General features: G+C 45.3%; 1 protein-coding gene across 3 annotated transcripts in view; it reads right to left on the reverse strand.

The window, feature by feature from the left end:
- Nucleotides 1-22398, reverse strand: part of BLK (BLK proto-oncogene, Src family tyrosine kinase) — a 70909-nt gene that overhangs the window by 43886 nt on the left and 4625 nt on the right. The window lies entirely within an intron of this gene.

Raw genomic sequence — 22398 nt, forward strand, 5'->3', positions numbered from 1 at the left:
ATTTTACCCATGAGCAAAGACCCAAAACAGGAAATATATCCCTGAAGAAAAAGAATAAGGTAGAAGATCCCTATGAGATACAAATGCTTCTTAAAAACTGTGACAATTAAGAGTGGAGGCGTATGAATAGAACAGAGAAGTGGAATAGAGAGACCCAAGCTGACCTTTACCCATTTGGAAAATAGTACATTCCAGAAGAGATATAGATGATTAGCAAGAAAATGATGAGCCATTCAATGCATGATGCCAGGACAACTGGTTTTCCATATAGAAAAAAACCATGAAATTCTATCCTTACTTTACAATTGCTCTCAACTGTCCCGTTCAAATGGACGGAAGAACTAAATGTCAAGGGCAAAAATTAAATTTTTTGAAAAATATATAGAATATTTCAGGAATGAAGAGAAACATTTTTGTTGACAAATCAAATACTATATGATGAATTAAAAGAAAATACATCTTTCGCGGGGCACCTGTGGGTGGCTCAGTCCGTTAAATGCCTGATTCTTGATTTCGGCTCATGTCACGATCTCAGGGTCGTGGGATCAAGGCCGGCATCAGACTCAGTTCGGAGTCTGCTGGGGACTCTTTCCCGACCTCTCCCTCTGCACCCACCCCTGCTTCTGCATTCTCATTCTCTCTCTCTCCAAACAAATTAGTATTTTTAAAAACCCATCTTTCTCAATAATTTGAAATGCTTGCTTGTCCAATATTCAATTTCCACGTATTCATGGGCTTGTTTCTGGACTCTATTTGTTCCTGTGTAATTACTTCAGTTTAATAATGCAGTTCAATTTCTTCTTTTAAGACTTTCTTTCTTTCTCACTTTTCCGATATAATTTAAGAATAATTTTGACAAGTTAAAAATGGCCATGCTAATTTTTGTTGGTGTTACATTTAAATTCATGCATTAAGTTTGGAACTTGGGTTTGTTAATGTTATTATTGAAAAAAGAAATCTATTGGTGTTTTTGTATTTGAGTTATTTTATTAATTCTGATAGTTTTTCCATTACTTGTCTTAGATTTCTCAGGAAGACAAATATGTCATCTGTTACATCTTTTCCTTAAATATGTAATTTTACTGCTTTGTCTTGTTACATTATACAGGGTAAAATTTCCAAAACAAAGCTAACTGATATCAATATTAGGCCCGTCTCATTTATCTTGAATTTGGCTGTTGGCTTTCAATAGATATCTGGAAACTTTTCCTTTTCTCTAGGTTACAAGAAGCTTTCACAGGAATGTCACTGAATTCTGTATAATGTCTTTCAAAATATCAATCTGGACAATTATCAACAATTACGTTTCTATTTTGACTTGAGGTGACAGATTAATATTTTTCTTAATGTTGAATTCTCTCATGATGGAATGAGCTTCACTTAGTGACAATATATGAAATATCATATTTGACTCGAATCTCTTTTTTAAAAATATTTTTGCTTCTATATTGATAAGCCAAATTTATGTATAGCTTTATGTGTGACAACTTATTTTTTAATAAAATGATAAACTTTGTATGAAAATAATATGTACTCATATAGCAACAAATTTAAATATAAGACTTTAAAAAGTAGAAAGTTTCCTATAACCTGTAACCCTGGGGATAAAAATATATGTTTATAAAAAATTAAAAAGAAAGTTTCCTATAATCCCAACATGCAGAGACAAGCTCTATTAATAATTTGGGGTATTTTATCTTACATCTTTTTTGGGCATGGGGGAGGGCGCTTTTCCAAAGCTGAAACCAGTATGGAGCATGGTTGAAAATGGAATCTTTGAAATGGACTTAAATCCTGACTTCATGATTTATAAACTATACCACATTCATCAGTATCTTTGATTTTTTGAAATCTCATTTTCCCAGGCTGTAAAATAATAACAGCCTCACGGGAGAGAGGAGAAAGGCAGGAGGTAGAAGCAAAGTGCGCAGTGCCTGGAGCAAATAGTCTCTAAATACATTTTAGCTATGATCCGGCTGTACATACAGTTTTGTATTCCTCTTGTCACTAAACACTACACCAGAGGCTTTTTTCATCATTCAGACTTAAAATAAACACAATTTTATAATTTTGCCCTACCGTCTGTATGTGTGTGCACACATACATACATGGACAGCTTTATCTAATATTTGTGCAAAAATTGCTGCCTACATTTCGGGTTTCTTCCACCTCAGTTTAGGCTCTCAGAAGGAACACTAATTTGGACCAATACTGTGTGCGGCTGTTTCAGGATCCTGATCCAAACTGTCGGATTGCTTTCCAGAAAGAGTGTGACAATGTGGGTTCCCAGCAGCTGTGTGGGACAAGGAGCTCCACCTGACTGCACCCAGGGCAGCCCAGAGCCATCTTTCCTCCACGTGAGGACCTATTCTGTCCCCAGCAAAGAACTTTCTGCACAGACCCTGGGCTGTGCTGCGGGGTGAGTGCCAGACACTCACATGACAGCCCAGGTTCCCCCTCCAGAGCTCGCTTTCGTTGACCAGTGGCCGGTGAAGGAGAGCAAGTAAGGAAATGACCAACTGTTTCCCAAAGAGGTAAGTGCTGCGCAGAAAGCAGAGGACAGTGTGATCGAATTATCTCAGATGCACTGGGTTACTCAGACGGTGAGGAAAGACCTTTCCCAGAGGGTGACATTTTTAAACTGAGGCAACAGCTCTGCAGAGGTTGGGAAGGGCAGTGGGAACAGCGGTGGGGAAGGCTCGGAGGACAGCACGCACTTGGCACATTCTAGGAGCAGGAGGGGGTCTGTGTGCTTGGAACAGGGTGAGCAGGAAGGCCGGGTAGGCGAAGGCAAAGAAGGGGGGGGGGCAGGCCAAGAAGGAGTTGGGTTTTCTTTCAAAATACCACATTAAAGTATTTTAAACAAGGCTGACTTACCTTTCAGAAAGATCGCTGCAGCCGCTGTGTGGAGGAGACAGTGGGGTGGGAGCCCAGAAGAAGGGTTGCTCAGGAGGAGACAACCCAGGAGGCACAGCGATGAGTGGGGGGACCGGGGTGTTGTCAGGGGAACTGGGGGAAGTGCATAGAAACGGTGAAGTGCCAGTGAAAAGGTGAGGACCTTCAGATGTGGTGGGGAGGGGAGAGGAAAGAGATACCCCTCCAACCTCCTGAAGAGTCAGAACCTTCTGCTGCACCCCCTGCCCCCTGCTGTGGGACGTCTGCAAAAGTAGAACCCAGTGTCCAGCAGGGATTTGGCAGGTCCATTTTTAAACACTGAGCGCACTGACTAAACACACGGGAAGATGGGTACTTGATCGGGGAAGACGATCGAGAGCCTTAGCTAGAGCCTGAATTTGGATGGAAGTTGGTATGTGCCTTGTGGACACAGGGCCCCCAGGGACTGTGTGAGGCCACAGGGCTGCTCAGTGGGGGGTTGCCATGTCTTCAGCAACTAGGAGAACCAGGTTCTAGACCTGATGATCTTCAAAGGGCTGTGGGCCCTGCGCATTCCCTTGCCCTCTGTTTCCCCTTCTATAATGTGAGCTTTGAGAGCCTGACTGAAGGTCAGTCATCTGAGGATGGTCAGCCATCTGAGGATGCCTGGCTCCCATATACTTTTGATAACTTTTCCTGGGGGCTTCCTTACCCCGCCAGCCCCCACTGTGGTCATGGGGCTGAGCTGCTCTTGATGCTTCCTCTATGGAGAAATTCAGGGAAAAGGTACTTCTCTGGCTTTCCAGGAGTCACTCTCAGCTCTGAGAGGGAGCCCCTGACTCAGAGGGGTCCAGTTCTTGGGGCCTTGGGGAATAAGACCCCACCAGGTCAAGGGGCCAAGAGCTATGACTGCAGAACAGGGCTGCACCGGAAAGGGGGCGGGGGTGAGGGGGTTCTTCTGGGCTACTGGCTCGGCCGGGTAAGGAGCATGGTCTCCAGGAGCTGGGTGGTGAGCTTCTATCCCTACAAGGTGCCACTCACTCCCACAGGCCCAAGAGAAACTCTCAAATACACTCTGAAAGCAGGTGAAGCACGGAGGAGCAAGGCATAAGCAGTGACGGCAGGAGGTGCTCCAGATTCTAGAGGTGTCTGGAAGGTCTGGGTGTGCTTGGAGGCTGGGAGGTTCATGACAGTCATGGGTCGCACAACAATGGGAATGTACTTAGTGTCACTGAACTGTGCATTTAACATGGTCAGTTTTGTGTGATGTATATTTTACTGTGTGCATCACGCATGCACACACACACACACACATGCATGTGCACACTTCCCATCCCCCAAAGTCCACAGATATCAGACAAAGCCCATGAGCCACACCCTTCTCTTCTCCCTCCTGGTCTCCTTCCGCTCTCCCTGCACCCACTCTGCTTCCAGCACACTGACTTCCCTCTTGGGAGTTCAAAAAACCCACACACTCCCACCTTCAAGCACTCATACTCATTCTTCCTCTGCCTGCAATATCCTTCCCCAGACATTGCTGGCTCCTTTGACCCTCTTCTGGCTCTGCTCAAATGTCCCCTGAGTAGCAGTGGGACCTTCCCTGCTCTCTGAAGATAACACAAGCCTCGTCTATGCCCAACCCAGGCACTTCAGTAGGATTTATTTTGCTCCGTAGCCCCGATTGCCCCTTGATGGTGTATATGTGCAGATTTGTTCAGTATCCTCTTCCCCCACCGGAAGGTAAGCTGCATGAGGCTAGGCCTTTGTTTTTCCCATGGACGTAACCCCACTCCCTGCATGTAGCCACCGTGCATGATGTTTCTGAGTGAATGAATGGATGGCCTCTCTCCTAACACGGCACCCGTTCTAATATCTACAACGGCAATGGAAGGTGTCATGGAATATGGTCCTTGCAGCAGCCTTGTGAGGCTTTGGAGATGAGGGTGCTGAGGTTGGTGTGACGTGGTGATGCGTCAGGAATCCCACCCCCCCCCCCCACACTCTAAACCTTGGCTTTTCTCTTCACCTCATGGGCCAGACCAGTGTTGTCACTTTCCCTGTCGTAGCAGGAAGAGTGAGAATTGTGAATCACAGTGAATCCATTTCAGCCCCAGCTTTGTGTCTTCTTGGCAGGACTCTTGCTCTACTCATCTGGGAGCTAGTCGGAGAGCTTCTGGCACCTTCTGTATGCAGCACTCTACAGAAGCTATAGACCACGTTCTGATGGTAGCTCCTTTATTAAACACACACTCCACACTTTCACTTTCAATAGGCTCCCCTCCATAGTTGCCGGAGACAAAAGAATGTCTCCCTTTGGGCGTACTGGTAGGGCAGCTGAGCCACTCTTGTTCCCCAAGAAGAGACCTCCTGTGTATGCCTTGAAGGCCCAGCAGCGTGGAGTGCTTCTCCCTGTCGCTTCCACAAACCAGACCTGAGATTTCAGGACCCCTTGTTCCGCCTTCCTTCTGGGAAGGCTTTCAGTGAGCCTCTGAGCTTCCTGAGGGTAGAGAGGGTTTACCTAAAACCTGCAAGCCTGGGAAATCTAGACCAATCCGTCTTTTTTGCCCCCCATTTCCTTCCTTCTGTAGTTCCTTCCCCCCCCCCCCCCCCCTTCCCTTCACAGTTACTGAGTGTGCTAACTACTCGTCATTTCTTTACTCTTCCACACCCATCGAGCGTTCGGATTTTAGTTCTTGGGGAAAATGGAAGAAGATGAAGAATGTACAAGACCCACTAGATGATCTTTTTCTCCATAGATATCAATAAGTGTTTCTAGTGCAGATCGGGAAGACCCTGGAAAGCGACGGAAGATTAGGAGCAGCCCTTCTTCTGACGGCTCTGAGCTCCGCCACACAGGGAGGGGACATCTCTCCAAACAGACTGCTGGTGTCCTTCCCATGCTCTGTGGTCTGAGGTTGTCCACAGCAGTGTTTGTCAAAACTCTTTTCTTTGTTCACTGTGACCCTCGGTAAGAAATACTGTACATCTGTAAGCCAGGACATACCCAGCCACGCATGTGCACACACACCCCTGCCACCATGAAGCAAAGGTTCAGGAAACACTTTTTACCCTTACTGCAAGCAATGAGAGTGGATCTTTTCTAGTCTGTTCTACTACATTTCTTTTTAAAGATTTAACTGTGGTAAAATAGGCATAACATAAAATTTACCGTCTTAAGTTTTAAGTGTGATGTTCAGTGATGTTAAATAGATTCACATTGTTGTGGAACCAGTTCCAGAACTTTTTCTTCTTGCAGTATTGAAACTCTGTATCTGTTAAAGAGCAACTCCCCATTCCTCTTCTACCAGCCCCAACCACCACTCTACTTTCTGTCTTGATGAATTTCACTACTGTAGGTACTTCACGTAAGTAGAACCATTCAGAATTTGTCCTTTTCTGATGGGCTCATTTCATTTAGCAAAGGTTCTCCAGGTTAATCCAGGTTGTGGCATGTGTTTGAATTTCCTTCCTTTGAAGGTTGAATAATATTCCATTGCACGAATAGGCAACAATTTGCTTGCCCATTGTTTATCCCTTCAAATATGGCAACTAGGAACAAGCCACTCTGAAAATGAAGATGCAGACATTTCTTTGAGACACTTTCAATGGGGGGCATATACCTAGATGTGCAATTGCGGCATCATGGGGTCATTCTATTTTTAATTTTTGAGGAAGGGCCACACCATTCTCCAGAGTGGCTGCACCACTTTACATTCCCACCAACAGGGCACATGTGTCGCCCTTCTCCGCATCCTTGCCAACACGTGTTTTCTATTTTTTTGTTAGTGGCCATCCTAAGGAGTGGGAGGTGATAACTCATTGGCCATTGACTTGTACTTCTCCCAGTAATTAGTAATGCTGAGCATCTTTTATATGCTGGCTGATTTGTCTATCTCCTTTGGGAAAATGTCCATTTAAGTTCTTTGCCCATTTTTAAATTAGGTTGTTTTTTTTAGTTCTTTAGTTGTAGGAGTTCTTTATATACTCTGGATATTAATCCTTTATCAGATAGATGATTTGCAAATATTTTCTCCTATTCTCTGTGTTTTTTTTCATATTTTAAAGGCTGTGACAATCCACTGAGTAGATTTTATGAACAACTAAAGGGCCATGATTTCTCATTTGAAACCACTGCTCTAAAGAAAAGAGGTGAACGAAGCAGCTCAGGAAGTTGATGTCCCACCAGCTCCCTGCCTCTTACAACATGACTGTGTAGAGTACAAGGTAGAAAGGATTTTCCTTCTAAGGAAAAATTATATTTTAAATGCATATACTATTATTTGGAAAGACAAGAACCTGCGAACGAAAGAGGTAAGAAGGAAAAGAATGAAGTTAAAGAAAATGGAAGGGTAGAAGAAACAAAATACACAGATTAGGGCAACAGGAAACAAAGAAGCAACAGAGAGGAAAGTTATGTTGTGAGAAATATGTCAAGTTAGAAGGACCAAGGGGAGAACCCGTGGGTCCCAGGACCTACTTGCTCTGGGCACTCTGCCAGGCCCTGGGGACGTGGTGTTAAGCCACTGACAAGCTCCCTGGGTTCACACTATGTTCCAGCTTCTATTTAATCCTCACCTACAACCCCCTTTGCCTCTGCATAGGGAGGCACTGATGACCCCACTTTACAAAGTTAAAAAAAAAATGGGGATGACAGAGGCAAGATTTGCTTGCGATCCCTCAGCCAGGTGTGGAGTTCAGTAGGGCTACAAACCAGGCTTATCTGCTTTCATTCCTCTGCTATGGCCGCCTCCTAAATATTTCCCTCAGAAAACACCAATGAGTTAAATACTCTGGGAGGCATAGGCTTTTCCATTTTGGTAAACTCTGAGACCCAGCCTGGCTGGCTGGTGGACTGTGCTGGTTACCCCAAGTTTTGCTAACACACAGCCTCCACATACAATATAAGATACATGGTCTGCCAACTGACCAAGTTTAAATAACGTGGAATTTAACAAATGTTCCCAACCTGTTGCAAGCATGTCCTACCTCTTTCTGAGTATTCAGAAGGCACTTTAACATCCCATCATGCCTTCAGGGAGTCCCTGGGTCATTCAGTATCCCATTTAGTAACCCATGGCGCAGTCTCCAGCCAGTCAGTCACCTCACCTCTTTGCTTCCACCTCCTCATCCGTGAGATGAGGGCTTTAGAAGGATGATCACCAAAACAAACAAACAAACAAACAAACAAATAAATATGATTACCACATGGCCCTCAATCTTCACATGGGAAGGCCCTCAACCTTCAGTGGGCCGCAATTCCACTGAAGATTTCTGGAGGTGCAGAGGAACAGAGGGATCTGGGGGGAACCCAGGCTTTGCTGACGGCTCCCAAAATGAGGATGGAATACAGAGATGGTCCAGCCCCTGCATTCTCACTGCCCAATGGAGCCCAAGGTGGTGACTCAGAGATCCCACAGGAAATGTTTCTCTGGTTTCTCTCCCACTCTCAACTCCCGCTGCCCTCATCATGATCCAAGAATCACAGGGTCTTTTTTCAGCTGCCCTCTGGCTCTCTCCCCTGCCTTGGGCAGCTTCACCTCCCAACTTCTTAATACTCACTCTAAGATTCAGAGTCCTGGTTCCTGAAACAACCACTCAATGATCAGCAGCCTCAGCCAGGCCCAGGGTGTGGACATCAGGGCTTAATCCAGGCAGTGGGTATGGAGGGAAAGGATGAGGTAGATTGTGATAAAATGTGAAAAGAAATACTCTTACCGAGGGCCAAAAAATTTTGAGAACCTTCTTGTCTTCCTTGAATAAGTAAGTTTTTAGAAAGGCAATCATGTTATGTTGCCCAGAAAACTTTGTTAAGTGAATCATCTAGATTCATCTGTAAGATGAGGCAAAGGCCAAAAATGCTTTTATGCAGGGAAGTTCCTGGATGACTTTATATTAAGATGAAATATGTAAAGTACTTAGAATAATACCATACCACACAGTAAGTGTTAAATAAATGTCAGTTGTTGTTATTATTATTATTATTACTACACGGCACAGGAATAGTAGTGACTCCAAACCATCAAGAAACCATAATATTTATTTATTTAGAAGTCTGTGTGATTTGGGACAAGAATTTTTTTTTTTAAATTTTAGAGAGAGAGCATGTGTGGGGGAGGGGGAAGGACAGAGAGAGAGAGAGAATTTTAAGCAGGCTCCATACCCAACACAGCCCCATGTGAGGCTCAATCTCACAGCCCCGAGATCATGACATCAAGAGTAGGGCACTTAACCAAGCCAACCAGGCACCCCTGGGAAGAGATTTTTAAATCTCTTCTGACCTCAGAGATCACTTTATCTGTACAATGGTGCTAGGACTAGGGTTCCCCACTTGCCTTAAAGGATCAAATGAAATCATTAAGTAATTTGTAAACTATAAAGTAACATGGAAAAATGTCTGTTGAGACCACAGTTACAAAGCCTAAAAGTTCAGAACCATCAGTCTTCAGACTATCTTTCAGATAGTCTGATAACGGACGTGTCGGCAGGTTGATTTCAGCGCAGTGTTGAGAATGAGGATTTCATGCTAATGATCTTGACTAGAACATGTCAAGAAATGACAGCAGGTTCTGGGAAAGAGCTGAAGAACACCCAGCATGACTTTCATGCATGTCGTTCCCTGGGTCTGATTGAAGGACGAGTCTTCATTTAAGACTTAGTTGAGGCATCACCAGGCTTTCCTGGCACTCTGTCCCATCACCTGCCCGTTTTCTAAATCAGACCCCTTGTGAGTGCCTCAAGGGAAGGGAGGGTTTTTGTTTGTTTGTTTGTTTTCAATCTTTGTATCTTCAGGACCATTCTCAGCATTTGGAACATATGAGATATGCAATAAATCTTTCTTATTTTGAATGGGAGTGAATTAATTAGACAAACCCAAACATCAGAAAATGCCTTTTTATCCAGCCTGCACCGTGAAGAGTAAACAGTTTAATTCACCAGGACAACGGTAGGAAAATGTCATTTATACCAAAGCCATTGTTATTCTAAATGCTGATTACTGATCATTAACCAACACTTTGGGACCAAGAAAGCATGCTGATCTAATGTTTAATGTTGTATTACATCTAAGATGCCCAAATTAAATTATAATTTCCTTTCTTTGACTGCATAATTATTTCCCATATTTCAGGAAGTCTCCCCCTCACGTTACATTAGTTTCAGGTGTACAACACAGTGATCTGACAAGTCTATGTGTTCTGGGCTCATGACAAGTCTAGCTTCTATCTGTCACCATGCAATGCTATTACAGTATCATTGAAGAAGTCTTTCCCCTTTAAGGGCTGCCAATTTTCAGTAATAAGAAGTGGCTAACTTAGCAGAGATTTCCAGAGGAAGCCAGGAGAGTGAAATTAAATCACGCCCCACCTTCTTTGCCTCCAGCTAGCCCTGGAGCTTGAGGAGATTTGGCACAGGAATACTAAGAGAAAGAAAAGCAAAGTCACTTACTGTGTCCAATAGTTTGTTGTTAATAAAAACATCTCTTTGAAAGGGCCTATGATATTCAGGGAATCACAAGCCGAAATCTCCCACCCTGTTTGTTGGATTGAACGGACAGATCTGGTCTCTTGAATTTCAGTTTCTTTGGCTCCTTAAGCCTTGAGTGAGAACATTTCAGTTTGATCAACACAGTTCACCTCCTGTGGTTAATGCTTGTAGCAGGAAAGAACAATTAACCAACTACAAATATTTCTGTATCAGCCCGACTTCCTGGAGAAAAATGCAAGGTTTTTTTTTGTTTGTTTGTTTTGTTTTTTTAAAGCCAAAATATTTCTTTTAGCTAAGCACCATGGTTGGCCACAATCACAGCAGAATCTCTCACTAACACATTAGCAATTAGCTTTGGTTAAAGTAATAAAAATAGAAACAATTCTCCTAACCATAAGGCACTTTAGCATAATGGGTATGCATATACAGACTTGCTGGTGAAACAGACATGGGTTCAAATCCAAGGTTCCCCACATGCTAGGTGTATGCTCTTAGAAGAATTTCTGAGCCTCAGTTTTCTCATCCTTAAAATGGGAATAATGTGTTCTCTGTCCCATGACTAGACCTCTGTTTAAAGACACAAATCTTTAGGATCCTTTCATTTTAATCCCACTCTTCCAAAAGGAGCTGTGGGGAGTATGTGGCGGGGGGGTGGGGAGTCACAGCCTTCTTTGAGAACCTGGTGAAAGTATAGCTTTTCCCCAGAAAATACACTTTCATACAAACATGTGCCCTTTCCCCTAAAAAACCCCACAGCAATTAATGGACCTCTGATTAAGACCTTTGGGACAGATGAGACCAAACTTTTGGGTTTTGCTTCTTCATTTTTTTTTTTAAGATTTATTTATTTGAGAGGGAGAGAGAGAGTGAGGAGATATGGGGGGGGAGGGACAGAGGGAGAAGCAGACTCCCCACTGAGCACAGAGCCCTGTAGGAGGATCGCTTCACAACACTGAGATCATGACCTGAGTCAAAATCAAGAGTCCAACGTTTAAGCAACTGAGCCATCCAGGCGCTCTGGTTTTGTTTCTTCATGAGTCTTTTCATTTCACAGAGAGGAAAGCCTGTTCTCTAGCCAAAGATCACATGGGTCACCCTCGCTGGCAAACACGATTGCCCACCACAAGAAGCTGCATGGGAGAGGATGAAGTGCTCAGGCCACTATCGCCATGATGGAAAACGCAGTTCAAAGTTCACCCGACTCCACCCTCAAAATGAGCAATTTGCCTCCCTGGATAATTGGCATTTCTTGGAGAGATTAGGAAAGAATAGCCTTCAGGGGCATCATGGGGCTCAGCATAGCTTTGCAAACTACATGTTATTTTGTTTTTAATCATAGCCCTCTATAATGTAAAAAAAGAAGAAGAAGAAGCAGCAGCAGCAGCAGCCAACCAAATGTCCAGGAGAAATGGTGAAGCAGAGTTAACACAATGAAATGTTATACAGCCACAAAAATGACCATCGTGAAAGCTTATGTTATGATGAAAAATAGGAAGGAAGGAAGGAAGAAAAGTGGAACCCCTTATAATTCTAGCCATTAAAAGCTGTACCATATGAACAAGATAAGTAGTTCTTGGGAAAAAATGTGAGGTTAGTAGAATTATTGATGGTTTGTATCTGCTTTCAAATTTGGGGGGTATTATGTAATGTTTACAGTTGTCAAGTAAGGAGATAAATGATAAATCTGTACAAAATCAGCCTGTTCTTCCACTTGGCTGCAGCCCTGTCCTGCCTCCAAATAGTGGCTCCTTCCGGGGCTTCCCGCCTGAGTAGGCGGAGAAGGCAGACAGGGTGGGCAGACCGGGTCAGAGTTTTCCCAGACTTCCCCCAACCCCCAAAACAAAGCCTGCCACTGAGAGCAGTGGGAACACATTCATTGTCCCTAACCTCCATCACCCTGGCAGACCCTTTACTGTTTAGGTCAGCATCCGAGTCTAGCCAATGAGGAGACAGGTTCATGCAAGCAGCCTGAGGCCATTCGTGTCTAAATCCAGGTGAGCCTGTGGTGTTCCTATGTGCCATGCACAGGTGGGCTGACTCAGAGAGTCAGAGGTAAATGACTTGTCTGACGTTTGCTGGTGCTGGAAACAGACACGGGGGTTACCATGGGTTTCCCATGGGTGCTGGGAGGTTGGCTGCTCTCACAACAATCACGAAGAGACAATTACAGTAAAGCTTTCTGGGGATGCCTGGGTGGCTCAGTTGGTTAAGTGTCTGCCTTGGGTCTGGTCATAATCCTAGCGTCCTGGGATCCAGCCCTGCATCGGGCTCCCTGCTCAGTGGGGAGTCTGTTTCTCCCTCTCCCTCTGTCCTTTTACTCCCTTCCTGCTTGTGCTCTTGCTCTCTCAAATAAATAAATAAATAAAACCTTTAAAAAGAGAGAGAGAGAGAAGAAGAAGGAGGAGGAGGAGGAGGCGGAGAAAGGAAGGAAGAAAGGAAGAAAGACAGACAGAAAGAAAAAGCTTCCTGCAGTGCAGCTTGCCGGAGGGAGGGCAGCAGCTCCAGCCATCAGGAGGCCAGTGGATCTTAAAGGTCATGGTCAGCACACTGCTCATTAGGACCGAGCCTCCCAAGGAAAAGCAGCTCGTGCTCTGGCTCCCTTCTCCCAGACTAAGCGCCTAGCTGCCTCCCTGTCCCAGAGATGCCTGCGGCTGGGGGGACGGCTGCGGTACACGAGCAGTAGGCGCAGAAACCCTCCCACAACACCCCTCCCACAGCAACCTGCCTCCCTCCCCAGCCCTCCGCCCTCCACCCTTTGCCCACTAGCCGCAGCACTGCACATCCAGCGTTTCCTTCTCAAACCCTCCGCGGGGGTCTGATCTCTTGGGCCTGGTGAAACCAGCTTCTTCCTGAAGCTCCTCCATTGCGGCTCTTCCGGCCCCTGGATCAATGAGTGGCTCCCTCATCGGATGGCCCCAAAGCTCATGGCAGGACCTCAGGAACAGATGAGTGTGGGGAGGATGGTGGCACATGCTTGACTTCAGCAACTCTCACGTTGTGTCCTCCGTGCCTAGCATGCATCTGTCTGAGTAGTGCATGTCACAGTAAGTAACGGTGGGCAACTGACAGTTCCAGGGCGGGGAGACCATGGGGTGGGGGAAATTTCAGGAGACGATGGATCCCCAAGGGTGGATGGATGTCAGAGAAATGAACGGCAATGTCAAGGAGGTTTGAGCTACTGAGTAGACAAGGGGTGATGAGGGGTGATGGTCCCCAATGAGAAAAGCCAAGCTGGCAGGTGCTGACCTGGCCTGCAGGACAAGAGAGGCATTGTCCGGAGGGCCATTTCTTCAGGCGAGCTGGTGCTAGCTGCCGCCTCAGGTGGGGGTTTCTTGGAGGCTGAGTGAGCGCCACCCTGCACTCCTCCACCCTCCGCTGTCCATTTCTGCTCAGCTGCCGTGTGTGGTTCTGCAAGCTGCAATTTCACAGCGTGCATTTAGCCTTTGCCTTGACCTGGGTGCCAAGCTTCTCCTATCCTTACTGGAGGCCTGGCTTAGGGCTCTGCTCACAGCAGGCAGCTGACAAACCAAATAATGAGGAGCTAAGAGCCCTGGTTTTGGAGTCTCACAGACCTGAGTCTGCATCTGGGCTCTGGCCTTCTAGCCCCCCAGGGCCGTTGTGAGTTCCTGATGATATCACAGGGCTTTTTGTGGGAATTGGGATCGTGGCGGAAGGCACCTGACACACTTCTTAGCACTCACGTACCGCATGAGTGATATGTACCACATCTACCTGATATGCATAATGTGCCAAGTAGACAAGCAAAGGGTTGACTGGAAGGAAGGCTCAGAGCCCACTTAGCCTAACCCCTCATTTGGCAGAGTCAGAACCTGAAGCCCAGAGAGAGAAGTACCCCAGCCAAGATGGTGAGGCAAGCACCCAGTTATAGAAACGCAGTCTCGGGGACAGAACTAGCTTGGTACAGCCTGGCCCTCTTGGCCAGCCATTCTCTTCTTATCTTTCCTGGTTTCTTCCCCCTCTTGATCTCAGGCTCCTCCTCCAGTGCTAATTTGAGGTCACCGTCCTGTCTTACTAAAGTCCTCTGTACCCCTAATGCCTGGTTGAGCTTTGGCACCTTTTCAGCTTTGTCTTCACATGTACCCTTGTATCCCCTCCCCAAACTCTCAAGTCTGCCTCCTGGAATTCCCTGATTGGGTCTTTCTGGATTCTAAGTACTGGCTGGCCCCCTGACCTGGATCTTTTATTTCTACTGGAGTCACCAACCAGGCTTCTGTCCTTTTAAAGTATCTTTAGAACGTTGATTTCCCTTCCTCTGAGACATAGGTGCTGTCTTCCCCTCCAACCAGGGCAATCTGCCCTCCTCAGAGGCAGTGACAGGCCCCACATCTGCAGGATCCATCAGCACCCACTTGCATCTCAACATCCTCCTGGTGATCTAGGCCACACTCAAAGGATCTAGGATCATTCCCGGGGCGGGGGGGAGGGGGGGTCTGCCACAGGTAGGAAGCAGGGCTCTCTGCTTCCTTCTCTCTAAGTTCCTGTGTCCATTCTTCCCACAGCTAGAACTGGTTGGCAAGCTGTCTTCCCTTCTTTCGCCTGCCTCAGTTCCTTTCCCCTTTGTTTTTCCTGATCAACGTGAGCTCTCACAGCTCCCCAAGTCTGTAGACACCATTTAAAAATATATTCTATGTTGGCAAAAAAAAAAAAAAAAAAAAAATCAAAACAACAACTCCAGTGTTGCTTAGCCATGGTTTCTGTCAGCAGGTAGAGCATACACGTGTTTTTTGAGATAAGAATGGATTTTTTTTCTTCTTTTATTCACTTAATATTTTTTTCCTCACCCATGTTGAAGCCATCGCCACAGGGAGATAAAGTAGAAATAAGAGAATTCTCTTGGCTCAGATTGAGAGAAATGCGGTGAGCCAATCTGGGCAGACAGGAGCTCAGGGCATCTCAACGAGAGTCCCTCAGTCCAGAGTGGCACAGAAGTGGTGTCATGATTCCCCCGACCCATCATGTGGCACAGAAATCCTGGAAGAAGGCTAGACCTGCGTCAGAGACTGGCATGAGACATCCTGGCAGTGGCTGGTGTGAGTTTCTGATGAAGACCAGATGGGCTCCCCCAAAGAATTAAGCCCCATGAGCCCCACCCCAGAACTGTGGCCCAACCCTGGAGAAAGGAGGAGACTGCTGAGCTCACTGGGGTTATTTCCCAACACCCAGCAGAAATCAAGATGCTCAGATTAGATATTCTATTTTTGTACACTAAATGTGGACCAAAATGCATATTCACACCACACAGATCTACTCTGTTATAACTTCCTTGAGCCCTCCGGATGTTCTTCCACAGGAATAGGACCACCTTCATAATAAACTCACTCAACCCACTCTTTTACCTTCTGTGAAGCTGATGTCCCTGTCAACAATTTCAAAGATTTCTCCTTAGCCTCTTTGTTCTCACAAACAGCAATTCTCTCTCTTTTTTTAAATGAATGATAAATGAGCCAAATACATATTTCTGTGTGTGACCCTGGGAAGGTAAAAGAGAATAAAGCTAAGGGACAAATTCAGCTGTGTGTTGTCTACCCCTTAGGTTTGCAAAAAGGTCATGGGAGAGCTTCAAGGTCGTTTCACAGATGCCTTAGAGAGACACCCCATAGTGTGGCCAGGCAGAGTGAGGAGTTAGGAGGTCTGGCCTGAGGGTTAGGTGGGTTGCTGCTTATCTGTGTGACCACAGAAAAGGGATTCTGCCCTCTGGGTGTGTTAATGGGAACTGGGGATACAACCTGATGATGGTGCACCTGGAGAACAAACGCAAGAGCCGTGTTCACCTAGCATGAAGCTTGAGGCTGTTGCTATGCTAACCCCCTGCTGGGCCCAGTGGCAGAAGTGGTAAGCCATGCCTGTTGGTGCCTGGGTCAGGGTGCTTGGGACATAGGAAGGCTCGCAAAGGCTGAGACCTTGAGATTGGAACTTTAAGGATGCCTGGGAGCTCTCCTCAGGCAGATGGGCATTTGAAACAGAGAAGAGGGCTCAGCACAAGCTCTGAGGTGTGATGGGCAACAGGGAGTTGTTGGAGACAGGACTACTGGGCCCCATGCATCTGAAGAAGGATGACAAGAGGGAAACTGGGATGGTAGACCAGATGGCTGGTCCCTCGAGGCCTAGGGTTTGTTTGATGAAGAGTCAATGAAGATTTTTACCCTGGGGGTGATAGGGCCACATTTGAGCTTCAGACACATCTTTCCAGCAACAGAGAGGAAAGACTTCAATGTGGGTCACTGTAGGCAGAGGCAGGAGCTCTAATGATACGGCAGTCATCCAGTCTAAAGGCAAGAGGGTCTGAACTAAAGCAGTGGAGATCTGGGGACAAATCTGAGAAAGGAGGGGACAAATATTACCACAGCATTGCCCTCACTCAGGGAAACTGGTGTGTGTGCTCGCTCACCCTCTGGCCTTTGCTAAGACTCCCACTTTGGCCATGTTTTAGTTTTTTTTCTGCGGGGAACAGAGCCTCCTCCTAGAGATGCCAGGGGACTTAGTCACCCTTAGCAGGGCGGTGAAAGACCAGGCAGGGATCCTGAGGATTTTAGGCAGACCTGGAGTCTCCTTCATCTCTTTCCTCTACTGCTCCATGGCCCCTCTTGTGATACCCGGATGTCCCCCAACCCTGTGGTCCTGTAAACCTGCTGGCCACCAACACACCAGTCTGAGCCCTGAGGTGAGGGGAGTAGGAAGGGGATGTTCCCTCCCTTCTCAGGACCTGCTTGGACTAGAAGACAGACATTGTTTGCCATCTGACAGCAGAAAACTCTGTTCAATGACAAGAACGAATGAGAAGAACTTTAGGGAAGATGGTGCTTTAGCAACTGGATTTCTACCACATGGATAAAACCTGGGAACCTCTTTATGGGGCAGATTTATCCCTTCACTTTGTTGCAACAGCATTTGTGATGGTGGGTTTTGTGATGTTTTGTTGTTGATGATAGGTATGTGGGTGTGTTTTCTCTGTGTATGTGCCTGCATACATCCGTGCTTGTGTGTGTGAGTCTGTGTGTGTCTGTGTTCATGTGTGTGCATGGACCTGTGAATCTGTGTGTCTGTGTCTGTGTATATGAGAGACAGACAGAGAAAATAACCTATATCTCCTTCCCTTAAGAGATTTTCTTTTTGCCTCTCTAGTTATAAAATCCTTAAAATAAAATCCAAAATGGATGGCTTCCCCTGAACTCCACATGCCAGAAAGCTCTAGGATATCCAAGGCTAAAACCACAAACACTCCCTTCTCAGGCTGAATCTCACAGAGTTGGGAGATGCAGGACACCCTCAGTCACTCGGCTGACCTCCAACAGCAAACCACCACACTGGAGAGTTTTGGGCACGTGTTTGGTGGAGACCAGCTAGCAGCCACTCCCACCTGCAAGGAGTTAAAAGGATATAACCATGGAGATTCAAAGACAATCTTAACTATCAAAAGCTTATGGCAATAGCATATATGGGCAAAACCAGCTCCCAAGGGCCCGTGGTTCTTACCCATTCTGCTCATGCCTTTACTTCATTCAGTTGTCAAGGGGCTTTCCAATCAATAGGAAAAGAAGGACCAAACACGGAGGCATGGTTTTGCTTACATGTAGTCTGTCTTTCCGTGGCAGGTTTGACAACACACGAATGAATCGGAGGTGGGGAAGGAACCAGGAGGAGGGTGGAGGTCACATCCTAATAGTGGCTTTATGTGCAAGCAGCCATTAGAGGAAGGTGATTTGAAAGCAGAAGGTTCCAAACCCACCTGCATGAATGTTACACTGTCATTTGGCAGCAGTGAAGTGAAGGTGGCATTGCCCTCACTTTGTGCCTCGCTCTCCCTCACTGAGGGGCCTCCTGCAGGAAGCTTTTAAACCCTTCTCCTATGCCACAAAGAAGTGTGACCTTTCTGCGAGGAAACTATCATACAAGTCAATGAGATCTTTCTAGAGGTCAGGGTTCTAGCTTGGAGGAAGACATCAGTCACAGGGCCTGTCCCCTGTGATGTCTGAGCCAGGAGTCCCTCTGGGGTATTATTTTAACTTCCCATTTGCTGGTTCTCAGAGGCCACTTGACTTGTTTGACAGGGTGGAGCAAAGGAGCCTGGGAAGATTTATTTGACCAGGAAGACAGAGTAAGAACTGGCTCTTTTCTCTGACAGCCCAGGAGGCAAGCAGCTTCAGCTAAGATAAGGCTCTGGCAGAAATCAAGGTACAAGGGACACCCCACTTTACCTCCCCCACACCTGTGATAGAGCCACCAGGCCTGCTTGTCAAGACAGTTGGAAACAGGTGTTGTCCCACCAATCTCAGCCTCTGACAATTGCCAACAACGAGCCCTCTGTACTTCACTGAGCCCTGATCCACTTGAAGAAATACCTCTACTTTGTACATCTATCTGGCACTGGTGGTGAAGTCTTCCCAGGAGTCATTCTTGGAGCGGAAAGAGCATCCCATGTTGACCCATGTTCTCATGACATGAGAAAGCTGCATTCACCCCTTGGCAGCTCACGAGAAGTCAATCTTTTTGGTGCCAGCAGTCCCAACCCCTCCTGAGTTGATGAAATCTGTTGAAAGATCTTTGCAGAAATGATCTTTGCAGAGGGTTGCTCATGTCCTCCACAACAGCTAGCATGCAAGTTTTTTGTTCTTTGTTTTAAGATTTTATTTGCTGGAGAGCACACATGGGCACAAGCAGAGAGAGAAGCAGAGGAAGAAGCGGATTCCCTGCTAAGCAGGGAGCCTATGTGGAGCTCAATCCCAGGACCCTGGGATCCTGACCTGAGCCAAAGGCAGAGGCTTAAACAACAGAGCCACCCAGATGCCCTGCTTGCATGCAAGTTTAAGAAGCTCATAAGCTCCAGGAAACTCATCAGGGGTCTATGGTCTCCAAAAGTTAGGTCACCAGCAGCCAGAACTGGTGCGGGGACATGACCCTTGTAGGGAAAACCTCTCTATCCAGCACCATGCATACCCCTCCTGCCACCAAGCACACAGCAGGATTCCCTGGGTATCTAGACCTACTTTGAAAGGCTCAAGACTCAGGAAATCCCAAGAGGCAGGCTCTTCTCCACGTGTCCCTGCTTTGCAAAGCCAGATGCAGACAGGATGCTGATCTGTCGTTCGAAACTGATATAGTCAGCTTCTCATCAGCAGTGTGCTTGTATAGGTTTGTGGGAGTCAACTGCTAAATTTTGGGGAATTTTGTGAGCCATTTGCTAAGCACATCACTATTCAAAATTAAACCATACAAAATTAAAATTACATAAAATGGTAAATTATATAAAATATAATTAAGTGAATTATTCTAGAAATGAAGGTAATAACCACTCAAATGTCACCATTCCCTGGTTATTTCACTACATTTCACTATTATCTCTGCTCTTGAGGTTGTTTACATCAGTCACATCTGTGGGATGGAAATACTGTCTGACTGTGTGACTATTGAGGGTCTCTTCCCAGCCCCTTGTGCGGCCAGGTCATGTGAGCAGCTTGAAGTTGGCTCTCTAGGAGTGTTTACACCACAGGAATAGGCAGGAACTTTAAACCTGGGGCTGATTTGTTTTTGTTGTTGCTGTTGTTGATTTTCTGGACTTAATACGGTGACAGAAAAAATGCCCATAATGTAGGTTCAACTTTAAAATGTGTCCTGTTCATAGCCGTTAACAGCACAAAAAATTGAAAAAATTTTTTTGAGTAATTAAAAACTATTATCCAGTTTAGCAAAGAAGCCAGTGACATTGCTACCTATGCCCAGCATGCGTGGCTGATATGTCTCTGTCACTTTGGTCTTCTTAACATAAATGAAACTATCAAGGACATCCATGCCACCCCTCTACTTGTGTGTCAACTGGAACTACAGCTTGACCATGGACACAAGAATTTGGCGAAAGTCAGCAAAAGCACTCTATGGTGAATCGATGTCTCTATGGTATCCATAGAGATAACCTTAAAAGCTAACCTTAGAAAAGAATATTGCATATTTTGTTATTATTTGTGAATTATGTGTTACATATTCTTTATACCAGTACAGTTTATAATTAACTTACATGTGTATATGTGTGTATATTTGTTTCCAAGAAAGCTGGTTGTTGAACGTTTACCAGCATTACCAGAATACCACTGCTCTCAGTCTATAAGATACCTATCTTAACCTAATCTCTCTCATCTCCCCTACCCAACACTGCACTGACAGATGCCAGGGAACCCATCAGACAGACAGATACCACAACATGGAAATGATTCCTTTCCACGTGAATGCATAGGGAAAAGAGATTTGAGTCTTTCCCATAGAGCCGCCCAAACAGAATCATGAAATGGATTATCACTTTTAATCCCATCTCCAAATGCAGTCTTTAAAAAAAAAAAAAAACAACAATTTTCTTTGGGGGCACCTGGGTGGCTCAGTAGCTTTAATGCCTGACTCTTGATTTCAACTCAGGTCGTGATCTCTGGGTCTTGAGGTCAAGCCCCGCGTCAGCCCCATGCTGTGCATGGAGGTTCCTTAAGAATCTCTCTCCCTCCCCCTTTGCCCCTTCCCCACTCCAACCCTTCCAACTCATGTTCCTCCTCAACCTGAGCACATGTTCTATAAGTAAGTAAGTAAGTAAATAAATAAATAAATAAATTTCTTTGAAAAAATCTGATTGTACTATAGAAATGGCAGGAATAAAAGGAATTGTTTTTTTAATTACATAACTTTTAGTACTTTTACTAACTTATTGATTATAAATTATTAACAGAAACAGTATTTTTGTAGATGTTTATTTTTTCTTTAAGATTTTATTTATTTATCAGACAGAGGGCGAGCACAGGCAGACAGAATGGCAGGCAGAGGCAGAGGGAGAAGCAGGCTCCCTGCCGAGCAAGGAGCCCGATGTGGGACTCGATCCCAGGACGCCGGGATCATGACCTGAGCCGAAGGCAGCCGCTCAACCAACTGAGCCACCTAGGTTCCCTCTGAAAGAGTTACAATAGTACAAAGGTACAAACAAATTTGTACAAAGTATTTTAAAGACCTTAGCAAACTTTGCTTAGGAATAAAGGGAATATATTTTTTTTAACTATAATGTATTATTTGCCCCAGGGGTACAGGTCTGTGAATCATCAGGTTTACACAATTCACAGCACTCACCATAGCACATACCCTCCCCAATGTCCATAATCTAGCCAACCTCTCCCTCCCCACCCACCCCCTCAGTTTGTTTCCAGAGATTAACAGTCTCTTATGGTTTGTCTCCCTCCTAATCCCATCTTGTTCCATTTTTTTCCCACCCTGCCTCTTAATTTCCTCATATCAGAGAGATCATGTGATAATTGTCTTTCTCTGATTGGCTTCTTCTGCTCAGCATAATACACTTCAGTTCCATCCATGTCATTGCAAATGGTAAGATTTTGTTTTTGTTTTTGTTTTTGTTTTGATGGCTGTATATTAAGGAATAAAAGGAAAACTTAACATGAAATAACTATGTATAATCTTTGCTACAGTTCAAGGTGGAACATCTAAAAATAGGTAGTGTAACAAGCTGTTTATGCACATATTATAGATTCACAGCTGAGCATTTCACCATAGGTTGACCCCTTTGGCAAAACAAACAAACAATTGGTTTCTGTTTTGTACACAGAAAGGGAACTAATTCTTACTGAGCACCCACACTAGGCACCAAGCTCTTTCAAAAATGCTATTCTGATTTTGTTTATTTATTCATTTTCTGGGGCTTCCAAAAAGATTTGAAGCCACTTTTGAAAGCAAACATGAAACAATAGGAGAGAAAAAGAGATGAATAAATCAAGACCAAAGGGTAAATTAGGGTAGAGAAACAAATTTGAGGGTAAAGTTGGTTACAAAGAACCAACATGAGATGGGGCTACCCAATTGCTAGTGGTTAGATGCAAATTAGGCTCTAAGTGTGCTGTAGTCCAAAGCACAGAATGGGTAATCATTTGTTGGAGGAAAAAGTGTCTTTAGGATATCCATTGCTCCAGAGAAGCATGGATTTCCCAAGTCTGGAGCCTGACAGAAATTCTCCTGCAACTCTTAGGGTGGTCCTGAGAGGAACGG

Source organism: Mustela nigripes, chromosome 1, assembly GCF_022355385.1.
Source record: "Mustela nigripes isolate SB6536 chromosome 1, MUSNIG.SB6536, whole genome shotgun sequence".
NCBI classification, from domain to species: Eukaryota; Metazoa; Chordata; class Mammalia; order Carnivora; family Mustelidae; genus Mustela; species Mustela nigripes.